Here is a 13,190-nt window from a genome sequence, read left to right on the forward strand (position 1 = left end):
CACAAAGGAGTTAATTTTCAAGGCAGAAAGTTGACAAACTAACCTTCTACAAATTCCAAAATTTAGTTTTATTGGCTTGCAGTAAGTTCCAATAATTCAAATTAATGTGATCTTTAATAAACACGAACCCCTCTGCTTTTGGATGATGCTCAAAGATATGAGAAAGTCATCTGCAAAAGAAAAAGTGATGGTTAACAAACAAAAATCCAATGTGCATTAAAAAGTAGAATCATCCATCTAGCTAGCTACTTGATATTGGTTTTGTGACGACAACATCTAGAGGGAATGTTTGGGATGTTTGGGATATATAGATCATGTATTTTGGTTGATATTAATCCCTTGGTGACCAAAGAGTTGAATGCTAATAATTGATTCTACAAAATTTAGCAATCACAATAGAGGTAAAAGTTTAAAGAAGGGCCTATTTGGTAGTGCTTGAAGCACTTTTGTCTCTAGGTCTCGTCATTTCCACAAGACTTGAATATGTATGGGCATGTTGTAATAATGGCAAGAGTATGGTTAATGGGTTTTTTTCCTCATCTAAAACATCATCCAAGCATGCTTGCATGGCTCATGGGTCAACAACTCTTTGGTAATAAAATGGTTCTCCTCTAATTGTCCTATATTCAACATCATCAAAGCAAGTTACTATCACTCCACTCTTTGGCAATTCATATAATGAAGCTAGTGTCAAAAAACTAGCCCACATTAGACATCCATTCCTATTGTGAGTTTTAGTTGCTTTCAGTTTTGCTGACACATATCATGTTTTTGAAGGCATCCTAGTATGTTTTAGTAGCATTAACATTGCAACATAATAGAACCAGATACTTTCAAAGCTTTAGTTGTGAAACTCTACTGATACAAGATGGACTAAAGAAGCCCAAAGAGAAGGCGCCCCCTAGGACAATAGCTTCATTTCTCAATAATTATGTCATTCATAAACCTGTGAACTAAAAATCCTCCCAAGACATCAAGGCAAGATTTTGTTTATGGATTAGACCTTCACAAACAAATGATATGAACTACAAACACAAGCTATTTGAATGTCTTGATAAATTTCAGCATGTATATCTTCATTGAGGTAAAAGAGTATTTCTTTCACTCACTTGTATGCTTGCCATTCTTCAATTGCTTCAACTCCAAAAGCTAGATCACTTTGTTTGGAAAGTATAACCACAATTTTGAAAATTCTGCCATAAAGCATTCTCCATCCAAGTGTTGTTTTATTATCTGGCCAATCACAGAACATGATTAAGACAACATCCCCGTAAAACTTTCTCCATCTAGAAAATTTCCATATTCAAAGCCTACTGTTGAAGCTTCAACCACACCAAGGTATGTGGATGGGAGTACCAAAGGTATGAACTCCCAACATACTGATGACTGATCTATCAGAGCTTTCCCCTATCAATTTCAAGAATGAACATTCTCAGTTGGGTATAGCCCATTGAAACAAGATCCTGAATCCAAGCCATAGTATAACCCACAGCTTGAGCTGTCCAAAAACCTGCTTGAGCCATAGAATAGCTTAGATCAACAACTCGTTTAAAGAAGATTGCCTTCTTTGATCTCCAAGAGACCAAAAAGTCAGTCAGTGTGTCAACACTGTCATGTAATTCCTTCTCATCTTCAAAGAAATGTGGCTTCAAGGTATCTTGCCGATCAATCAATGGTGGATATAGTGTCACATAAACCCCAATCTCCCATAAGAGTCTTTGCGCCCCATATCCCCTCATTATGTATGAAACTCGAGGGTTTACTGATACAGGAAGCATGAGTGCCCAGAAAGCCTGAGAATGGAACAATGTATTGAGATGATTAATGGGAGCCATCATACCCTGTGGAAGTGCAACACGAAGGGGCATGTGTATCAATCTTGATATCAAACAACTCAGATTTTGATTTTTGATTATTATAGAAAACAATGTCAAGGTCAGGGAACCCATTGGCTAATCCGTTGCTGAGTAAATTGTTTTCCACTTGGCACATGTCCATGACAAATCTGTGCATTTATGTTGCTTACAGATTTTAGAGGGAAGCCCCTAGGCCACACAGATCTCTGGCCAAAGTGAATGTAAGGGTTGATAGTTGTATTGTTATGAAACAATAAATACTGCAATAAATTATTGCCCCTGTTATTAGATAGCCAACTTATCAAAGTGCAAAGGCAACTCATCCTAGTTTACAAATATTCCTTACCTCTTCATAAGATTTTTTTGTAACTAAAACTATAAATGATGAGACCTCCTATTTCCTTGAGTAAGAGATGTTCTAAGGGACCGCCCACCACTAGCCTTGATGGGTTTTGGAGATGGAGAATATTTGTCCCACGGAGACGGTGACGTTGCAAACACAAAAATTACCAAAGTTTTTGATTTGTCATAACTTGAACACTATAACTCCAAATGGAGCTCTCTATAGCTCAATAGATTCCATTTTTTAAGCGCTCTCCAATGATAGGTCACATCATATGGTTTTGAGAAACTTATAGGCATGTTATATGGGTGCCACCTTTTTAGTATTCAAAAAATGGGAATTGGGAGATTCTCAAACTCACTAATATTGTGTTGCATTCCAATAGACACTAAAAACCAATCAAATGCTACACAGGGAAAATAAAAACTAAAATACCTTTGCTATGTTGTGCGAGACGGATTGAGAAGTCTCATCTCGCGGTTTGATTTTCTAGAAGGCACCGGGCCTCTGTTTACTCGAGATCACAAGCATGAAAGAAAGCAAACACTCAAAGAACTCAAAACGAATTGATTTAATGATTCACAAAAGTTGTTTACACAAACTCGAATTCGCCGTGCTACTCAATGCTTGAAACAAATTCTTAATACATCTCTGAGCTGTGCTCATACTCCATGATGCTCATTCCAACTCTTTGACTTCATTGCACATAACATGGTAGTCCACTGCAATCACACACTTATAGTGCTCCAGCTTGAAGCAATGAATCAACACATGATAGGAACTCAAAACCAATATAGCTGTCAATACAATCAGACTGGCAGAAGTTTATAGTGCTCCAACTTGAAGTGATGAATCAACACATGATAGGCACTCAAAACCAGTATAGTTATCAATACGATCAGAACACTGTGTATTGGATGTAAAACTCTATTCCAAATCCAATATGCTGAAGGTCCTCAACGATACCAAGAATTCAGAGCGCTTTCATGTTAAAGACAAGATGAAGAATGGTAACTCTCATTTGTTTCTTTGTCTTGAAAAGTAAGATCAACTCTCAAAAGCTCTAAGATTTTTGATTGCAACAACTCATGAAGCATTAAAATCTGTTTTATTTCCCATAAGTGCCATGACAATGTTTGGACTTCCATGTTTCTAAAGTTCCTTGACCCAAAATTGAGCTTTATGATATGTTTCCTGGTTTGTAATATCATAAACTACAACTGGAGCTGACACTCCTCTATAGTAAAAGGGTGCTCATGATACATATCTCTCTTGGCGAACAATGTCCCAAATTTCAAACTTCATTCTGGTCTCATTAACTGCAAGTGTCTGAGAGAAAAAAACAACACCAATTGTGGACTCCTGGTAATCGTAGAATTGCCCTTTAACAAAGCGCAATACAAGGCTCGATTTACGAGCTTCCAAGTTGCCTAGAAGAACAAATTTAGCCTGCATATTGGTAGTGTCAGTAGTCACCATGTCTCTTAATTGCGAGCTTGATCTATAGAAATCTAGGAATGAGAGAGGGAACCTTGACCCGAGGAGACTGTCACAAGCAATCAGATATATGAGAGCTTTATCTTTATCACCTCTGTAATCGGATTGTCGTTACAATGATGCTGACAGTGCTCTACGATACACAATCAGACGCATGGGCTTACAGAATATTTGACTTTGTCACATGAGGAAGAGATATTGTCCACACCACCTTCCTGCTTGCAAATATGATGCCATCATGATCCCAATCGCTGAATATGGTCCGATCCAAATATGGTGGCTTATATGGTGCTTTTTTAAAAAACTTAATGAAAAGCATTTGCCAAGTTTGGCATCTGGTGCTTTTTTCAAGAGTCGCTCGATGTCAAGGTAAGTGTCCGTAAGAAGGCCATTCACATCCAACACAAGCACAAGCTCTGAAATAATTAGCATGCTTCTGAAATCAACCCACCTTTGGCATACATATCCACCAGTGTGCTGCTAACATATGTATCCCTTTCACGTCCTATTTTGATAATCTCGATATGTATCTCTTGCCCTTTTTCAAAAGCTCCTACACTCCCACATGATTTAAGAATGCAGAAAAACATGCTAGAATCAAAGCAGTTTGCCCCCCCACTCCATCTGTTGAAATAATTTCTCAGCATCCTCACTAATCAGCATACCTGGCAAGCAATATAGTCCATGAAAAGGGTTCAGGAGCTTGTAGTTCATTGTACACTTGGGATGCCTCTACAAGAAATCCACATTTGATGTACATCTGCACTAATGAACTACCAATATGAAGCTCTCTGTCCAGTCTCTTGGTAACTATGTAATATCTGGCATGTTTTTTTTATATCTTCTAGGGCACCACATGATTTTAAACAGAGAAAAAATGTCATTTCATTTGCAGGTACACCTTCTAGTTGCATTTGTTTGAAGAGCCCCAGAACTTCTTCACTACTTGCATATTTAGTGCATCCTACAATCAATGCAGTCCATGACACAATATTTCAAACTAGCATACTCTCAAACACTTTTTGAGACTCTGCAACCATGCCATGCTTGCTGTACATATCTACCAATGTACGGCCTAAAAAGTTCACTTTCTAACCCCCTTCTAACTATCCCAATATGTATTTCTAGGCCCCTTTTTGAGGCTCCTATGGTACCACAAGCTTTCAAGCTACAAATAATTGCATGTACAGGTGCATCATCCAATTGGAGAAGCTGAGATTGTGACATTTCCTCATCAGACCTAGATCCATACATATCCACAAGCATGCTAGCTATGTGTAAGTCTAGTTCTAATCCCCTTTTGGTTACTTTTGCATGTAGTTCTTGGCCTATTACTAACATTCCTAAAGTGATATCAGCTCTCAAGCTGCAAGCAAAGGTAACAGAAACAGGAGAAGTTCCCCCAATTGCAATTGCTGATATGAATTCAACACTACCTCCTCAAGCCCTTGCTCTATATAATGCACAATCAGTGCATTCCATACAATTGTATCTTGAAGTGGCAAAGTGCCAAATGCCTTGGTTTCCTCTACTAGAGCAAGCCACATTTTGTATAAATAATAACTAGTCCTTTGTGTAAGTGGGGCTCTTTTTCCATTGTCCTTTTCACTATTTTAGAGTGTGTGAATTCACCTAATTCAAAAGCTCCCAGTGTACTGCAAGCTTTCAAGATGAAAACATACATAAGTGCATCCACAATGACTATTCTTCCAGCTACATTTCTTTGAAAACCATGAGCACCTCATCATCAAGACCATGTTCATCATATCCTGGAATCAATGCATTCCATGCAATTCCATCTGGATCTAGTAGGCCATCAAACACATTCTATGCTTGATCAAATGACTTACATTTAATGTAGATATCAACCAATGCATTACCTACATAAACATCTCCTTCCAATCCTCTTTTTGTTAATTGTGAGCTACATTTCTTTGAAACACATCAATGCTTCTTCACCAAATCCATGTTCAGCATATTCTATGGTTTATGCATTCCACGAACTTTCAATTTTCATATGAATCCTATCAAACACTTGCCGTGCTTCTGCAAGCAATCCCCATTTACCACACATGTCCACAAGTGTATTGGCCACAAAAAGCTCTCTTTCCAAACCCTGTTTGAAGGTTTTAGCATGTAAAAGATGGCATGACTCTAAATATTTTGTAACACCAATAGCTTTTAAGCACAAAAGAGAAAAGTGATAGAATTAGGACACTCCAAAGTGGCTTTGCAGTGGTGGATGCGCAGCGTGATGATAATGGGGTGTCTCCTCCTTCCCAAGGAGAGACCATGCGAGACTCAGCTAATGACAATGGGGTGTCTCCTCCTTCCCAAGGAGAGACCATGCAAGACTCAGATGGCGATGGTGGGATGTAAACTTGAGATGGTGACCTAAGTCTATCGAATCTGTCATCAGACCCCCGGTATGTTGAGATAACAAGCTCAACACATGCGGACATTGATGATGGACCGCTTGGTTAGATGGGTCCCACACGTCTACACTTAGCACGTCGGTGGTCATTATGACTCTCATATGGCCATTGACTCATTACTTATTATATTCAGGTTGTTACACCTACTTACAGCTAGCATAGTTATAGCGCTAGTCGACTAGTGTAGTCGGTTATGCATTGTTTGACTTAGTAGGCCACTTTCCTTTATGTTGTATATTATCTATACTTTGTGTACATTGTAAAGAGTGTGGAAGAAGAAGAAGAAACCAGCAAGAAAACGTTTTGGCCTCCATATCTCTTCTTGTCTCTTGAGTGAGCTTCTCTTTGTGCATTCTGTGTGTGTTCGGCGCAACATCTTGAGCAAGTCCCCCCATCACGTGATTCTTGACATGGTATCAGAGCCGCACCACTGAGAGAGGTTGATTTCGAAGGCTGAAGTGAAGGACAAGAAGCAAGGTTTGAGCAAGCAAGCCACGGGTAAGAAGCTCTCCCATCCTTCCACTCTTTCTCTTGGATAGTGCATGTGGACGCACTGAAAGCAGGGCAGAGCAAAAATCTCAGATTGCAGTGAGATTTGGTGTGTGCGAAGAGCATTGTGTATTCTGTAGATAAGTCCTTTAGGCCTTATCCGCAGTTATTTTGGGCATCTGAGGCCATTTCAGGCCCCGTTTCAGAGCTGCAAGGTTGCGGACAACAGTTTCAAGATACACTGTGATTTCGGCTGTTTTGACCGTAAGTGGATGCGCAGGTTACAGATTGCAAATCTGTAATTCTTGAGGTGTTTGTAGTAAGCAAACATAAGGTTTATCTGCAAACAGGTTGTAGATTGTATGTATTGTTGAGCAGACAGTAAAAAAGGCTATCTAGTATATTGCTGTGCACTACAGGTCAAGGGTTGCAGAAGATTTGCTTGCTGTTTGGGATTAGTTTTGTGATAATGGTAGAGAACAGTGGAAGCCCCATCGTTGAGAATCTTGACAAGAACAACTACCCTTCATGGAAGTTCTGTGTCACGAACTTCCTTATTGGAAAAGGCCTCTAGGAGTTTGTTTCAGGTGAAGAAAAGGAGCCAAAAGTGAGTGATCCTCCAACTCCAGAAGAGACAAAGGCATGGAAGGAATGGAATGCAAAAGACAAGAAGGTCATGTATTGGTTATCTGCAGTAATTGACAATAATATGCTGGGACATAGTAGAAATGCAGAGAATTCATATGCAGCTTGGACCATACTTGAAAGTATGTTTTCCGTAAATACAAAGGCACGAAAGATTCAACTCAAGCAAGAGTTGGATACAGTGAAGAAAGGGAAGATGTCTATTAATGAGTATGCACTGAAGGTAAGGAGCATTGCAGATGCATTGGCAGCGATTGATGCAATGCCCGATGATGATGATTTGGTGTCATCTACCTTGGATGGACTTAACAATGAAAAGGCTTGGAAGTCTTTTGTAACTTCCGTATATGTCAGAAAGCCATTTTCAGATTTCGATGAGTTGGTCTCCCTTATGATCATTGAAGAGATCAACATGCAGAGTGAGACATCTGAAAGAAGTAGTGAACATGTCCAAGCTTTCTACTCCAGTTCAGGAAGGGGATGTGGCAGGTTCTCTTCAAGAGGCCGTGGTACAGGACGTGGTAGTGACAACGTTTTGCTGTTGTCACTACTAGGTCTTGTTTTGCTGGTTGTCACTACCAGATCCTGTTTTGCTGGTTGTCACTATCAGGTACAACACATTCAAGAGGACGTGGTACAGGACGTTGTAGATATTGAAATTTGGCACAAACGCATTGGACAAGCAAATGTACAAAGGCTGAAATTAATGCAGTCCAAAGGGTTGGTTACAGGTTTGCCTACATTTAGAGTTGCAGAATTTTATAAGGTATGCGAAGCATGTCAGTTTGGTAAGCAGGCAAGACAACCCTTTTTACATGATAGAGATGTAAGCAGAAATATCCTTGATGTTGTGCATATAGACATTTGGAGGCCTACACAAAATGTATCTCTTGGAGGCAGTTCATACTTTGTTACATTCATTGATGATTATTCTAGAAAGCTGTGGGTATATTTTATGAAGGAAAAGAGTGAAGCGTTTGAGCACTTTAGAACTTTCAAGGCTGCAGTTGAAAGAGAAACATGCTTGAAAGTAAAGTGCTTGAGGTTAGATGGAGGGGGAGAGTACCTCTCAAATGAGTTCAGTGATTTTTTGAGGTCTCATGGGATAAAGAGACAGTTCACATGCAAATATACCCCACAGCAAAATGGGGTTGCAGAAAGGAAAAACAGGCATATTGCAGAAGTTGCACGCGCCTTGATGGTTAAAAAGAATATGCCTAAGCATTTTTTGTCTGAGTCTGTTCATACTGTTGTTTATATTATGAAAAGAACTCCCACAGCTGCAGTTCATGGGATAACTCTTGAAGAATGCTTTACTGGAAAGAAGACTGATGTATCGCACTTGAAGGTATTTGGCTATGTTGCATACGTTCATATGCTAGATGAGCTATGGAAGAAGCTTGATCAAAAGGTAGAAAAATGTGATTTTATTGGATACTCTTTAGAGCAGAAAGGGTATCGCTGTTACAACCCTGTCACATGTAAGTTCAGAGTGAGCAGGGATGTTATCTTTGATGAAATGAGTAGTTGATATGCATCTAGTGGTGATGCATTGGATGATGATCATGATCATGACACTCATGTGTCGGCTGAAAAGCAAGAATCACGAACTCTTAGTGGACCAGAGACATCATCTGATAGTCCTTGGTCTGGGAGACTAAGGAGTATCTCTACATCTTCAGTTGCATCTAGGAGCACTACAGGTAAAGACAAAGGAAAGAATAAAGTGTCAGATGGCATTGATGCAGTTCTTGATGGAGACTCCAGTGGCTCAAAGAGCTTGGATAATGAGCTTGGTATTCCTTCTGTCAGGACATCAGGTGTACAAAGAGCTCATAGTAATGTAAAGGCTCCATTGAGTGATCCGATGGTACGCAGATCTAGCAAGGTCTGATACCCTGTTAAAAGATTTGGTTTTGAAGGTTATGCAGCTCACCATTATGCTTATATGGTGAAACTAGTTGAGGATGTTGAGCCCACATGTTTTGAGGAGGCTGTTGGTCATGCTCATTGGGATGCAGCAATGGATGAGAAGATGATTGCATTAGAGGCCAATAAGACTTGGGATCTAGTATCAATGCCGAAGGGCAAGAAAGCTATTGGATATAAGTGGGTTTATAAGATTAAGCACAATGCAGATGGTTCTATTAGTAGGTACAAAGCTAGGCTGGTTACAAAAGGCTATGCCCAGACATATGGCATAGATTATGAAGAAACCTTCAGTCCAGTTGCTAGGATGGCAACTGTCAGATGTGTGATTGCTTTGGCAGTAGCCAAAGGTTGGAGGTTGCAACAAATGGATGTGAAGAATGCCTTCTTGCATGGTGATTTGCAGGAAGAAGTGTATATGGATCAACCATCAGGTTATGAAGATTTAGAGCATCCCACATATGTGTGCAGGTTGAAGAAGGCGCTCTATGGGCTCAAGCAAGCACCTAGAGCATGGTCTGACAAGATCAGAGAGTATCTTGTCAATATTGGCTTTTATATTTCTGATGCTGATCACTCACTTTATGTGAGAAAGGGATATGCAGGTTTGGTCATCATAGTCATCTATGTGGATGACTTGATTATTACAGGTGATAGTAATAGTGGGATTGCTGAAGTCAAGGATTTTTTGAAGAAGAAGTTTGAGATGAAGGATTTAGGTGAGCTAAGGTACTTCCTTGGTATTGAGGTAATCAGATGTGATTATGGTATATGGCTGTCCCAAAGACAGTATGGCTTGGATATGTTGTCCAAGTATAGTATGACAGCATGCAAACCACTTTCAGTCTCGTTGGAGCAGAATGTAAAGCTGAGTGCTGATGTTGGAGATGAGATAGAAGACCCTACTATGTTCAGGAGGATAGTGGGGAGTTTGATCTACATGACCATTACAAGGCCAGACTTGAGCTACAGTCTTGTGAGTCAGCTTATGCAAGTACCTAGAAAGCCACATTTGGATGCAGTTAGACGCATATTGAGATATATGAAGTCCACATTACATTAAGGAATTTTCTATGAGGTAGATACAGATGTACAAGTGTTTGGATACACAGATGCAGATTGGGCTGGTAGTATGTCTTATAGAAGATCTACCAGCGGATACATGTTCTCTCTTGGTAGTGCAGTAGTTGCTTGGAGCCGCAAAAAGCAATCTACAGTTGCTTTTTCGAGTACAGAGGTTGAGTATAGAGGTGCTGCTGGAATTTACAAGTACTTACAAAGCAGTACAATACATAACTGTACAAGTTAGTCGATCTTGCAAATTCAGGTGAGCCATCTTGTTCTCAGATGTATGTTATTTCAGATACCCATATTAAACGCCACGATATATCCAACCAAAACAGTAGCAAAGTTTTAGTTGAGATATGTGCAGATATAAACTTTACAAATAGGGTAAAACAATTACTATGCACACGAGACTCACAAGTGTAGCATGTATGCGCTATCTATAGCAGGAAAGAAAGCTCTTTGAAAATCATGGCACATTAAACCTAAAAAAGGAAAAGTAAATAACCTTCTTTATAGCTTCTATTGAATCTAATCTTCTTGATAGAATTTCATTAGCAACCCTCTCTGGTAGGTCAAAAATTTCACCTTGCACCTGTCCATTAGGAGATCACATCAAACAAAGAACATCAGAGAACAAGGGCATTGGACAAGCAATCATCTAGCTAGTAAAGTACCCTTAAGCCAATGTGGTCCTTACCTCACTGGTTAGTTAGCAAGGAAATTATGCGAACATTAAGTGCGGCAGCAGGATAAACTTGCCCCAGGTAACAGGTCAACGTGTCCATTGTAACATCATTCTATCTTGGAAAAGTGATCTTCAGTGTCATCCATCCCTAACCAAAAGAAATTATGTGTTAGGTATTAAACTGCATGGAATAGCATTAGAATCTAGACTACCTACATCATGAAACTAGATAGAGATGTACATGTAATTCACAACCCATATCACATTTGAGCCTCAAGGCAAAGTATAAGCTTGATACCTGTTCCTATGAGATTAAAGACCATGAAGTGAGGAATTTGATTATAATCACACATTTGAGCCAGAGCTGCAGCTAGCACTCTTGGCCCTTGTTCTAACAACAATTTCTCAGCAATAAAAAGAAAAATGTCCTTAACTCTGAAGCTACATTCTGTATCTTAAAAACTTCTTGCTCTACTAAGCATTTTATTACATCCTCCATAGCAGGAGATTCTATATTATCAAATTTGAACCCTAGTTCACGCTCAAGAAGGTCAAGTGCAACTTTTTGCATATGAGTACACATGAGAATCATAGTGCCTTTTTTGCCAGCTTGACTTCTTTGCTCAGAACGATGTAGAAATACCTCAACATCATTTACAACTTCATAATGAACAACCTACATAAACAATATGGTTCGTACCTCAGTAACCTTCCTGAAAAAGGTACATTCATTTCCATCCACGAGTACAGAAAACACCAGTAGGCTAGAAAAGGGAGCTCTAATGATCAACCTAAACAAACGTCATGGGAAAAACGTTTCAAGGCTGATATGAAAACCTTCAACATTGACAATTTGCAAGTTCTTCTTAGATTTTGCAGTAGTTTGAAAAGCAGGAAACCTTTTCTCCAAAAAGGTTGAGTATCTTTCCTAATAGTTCATTTGACACTAAACCTTAGTATTTTGTGGACATTGGCCAAAGCTTTTCTTCTACACAAGAGTCTAGATAGCATCCAATTAGGAAAGGAGCTATATATGTGAAACGCCCCCTTGCTTTGAGTACCCTATTTTGTTCTAGAACTAAAGATTTCAAAAAAAGAAAAACTCTTACCAGGTCTACATCAGCAACGTTCAGATCATGGGGCTGCCACATCTGTTGTTACCAACACAACAATCCTTCCATCTCTAAAGGAAGTTAAAGCCTTCTCTCTTTGAGTATGATGAAATTGAGTAGGTAGTGCCTCACAAGCCATCAACTAATTCAAGTGTGCAGACTTCACCAGCATCCCTTTGAGTTTGGATAAAAACAATGGATTTGCATCCTTTTCCATAGGCATGTAGTGTATAGTTAGTCACTAATGGCATCCACTATTTTAACTCAAATGGAGGCTGGGCATTGTAAAGCTTGTGCTTACAGATACAAGATCACCCAAGATAGACTGCTTTGTTGTTATTGTTGTGGTGATAGACAACATCATTATACCTTTGGCCAATCCGTTAGCCTTGTTGCTAAAGAAGGTGATTGGGACTTCACAAAAATAATCAGCAAGCATGCAGAGAGAATTCATAATGTGGCGACTACTCACTAGGTCAGCACCCCAACTATGAATTATTCCACTGCTGCTAGGGTAGAGGCTTTTGCGTCTGCAATGGAGTCCCAGAGTAGAAAGGCCCGTCGCAGGTCCACCGCTGGGCCATGCAAGTGGCTTGAAAGCTCTCTTTTTTTAAGGATGCCAAATATGTGGTGCAAAAAAAAAAGAACACACGAATGCTAGAAAAGCCAGGCCAGGGCATAGGTAGTAAACCAGACCATAAATAGTAGGGCGGCGTGCAAGGAAGGAGCACGAGGTTTATCGCTACACCAAAACCCTAGTCTCTCTGTCTAAGGCAGAAGATCATACACCATCACTAAAACCCTAACAATTTTACATCATGCCCAAGAGGTATTTGGTAAGATGATCGCTAAAACCCTACATCGTGCCCAAGAGGTATTTGGTATAAGACGAAATAGCACATGTACTGTAGACAGTGACCAATGCCTACTAGTGATCTTTGGTAGGCAAAGCTTTTACAAGCCCCACCACACCCAAGTACATATACGTAGAATGGCAAGACCAACAACAAGCAAGCTAATAGGCAACCCGCGAGAAATTGATACAGAATACTTGACTATGTTTAACAACTGAATACATTGGAGATGGAGAGAGAAAATCTATTTGCGGGGAGAGAATGGCTACATTGCTAG

The 13,190-nt window shown here is 39.7% G+C and overlaps 1 long non-coding RNA gene across 1 annotated transcript; it reads right to left on the bottom strand.

Moving 5' to 3' along the window:
- Positions 1-4,343: 4,343 nt before the first annotated feature.
- Positions 4,344-12,811, bottom strand: LOC148034064 (uncharacterized). Its single transcript, XR_015691492.1, has 4 exons — positions 12,532-12,811; positions 10,960-11,095; positions 10,768-10,854; positions 4,344-4,361 (listed from the first exon to the last, which is right to left on the bottom strand). It is a non-coding gene; the product is annotated as an uncharacterized LOC148034064 (long non-coding RNA).
- Positions 12,812-13,190: the final 379 nt, after the last annotated feature.

Source organism: Lygodium microphyllum, chromosome 7 (assembly GCF_053477565.2).
Source record: "Lygodium microphyllum isolate KBCC chromosome 7, Lygodium_microphyllum_v1.1.10, whole genome shotgun sequence".
In the NCBI taxonomy this organism is placed as follows: domain Eukaryota; kingdom Viridiplantae; phylum Streptophyta; class Polypodiopsida; order Schizaeales; family Lygodiaceae; genus Lygodium; species Lygodium microphyllum.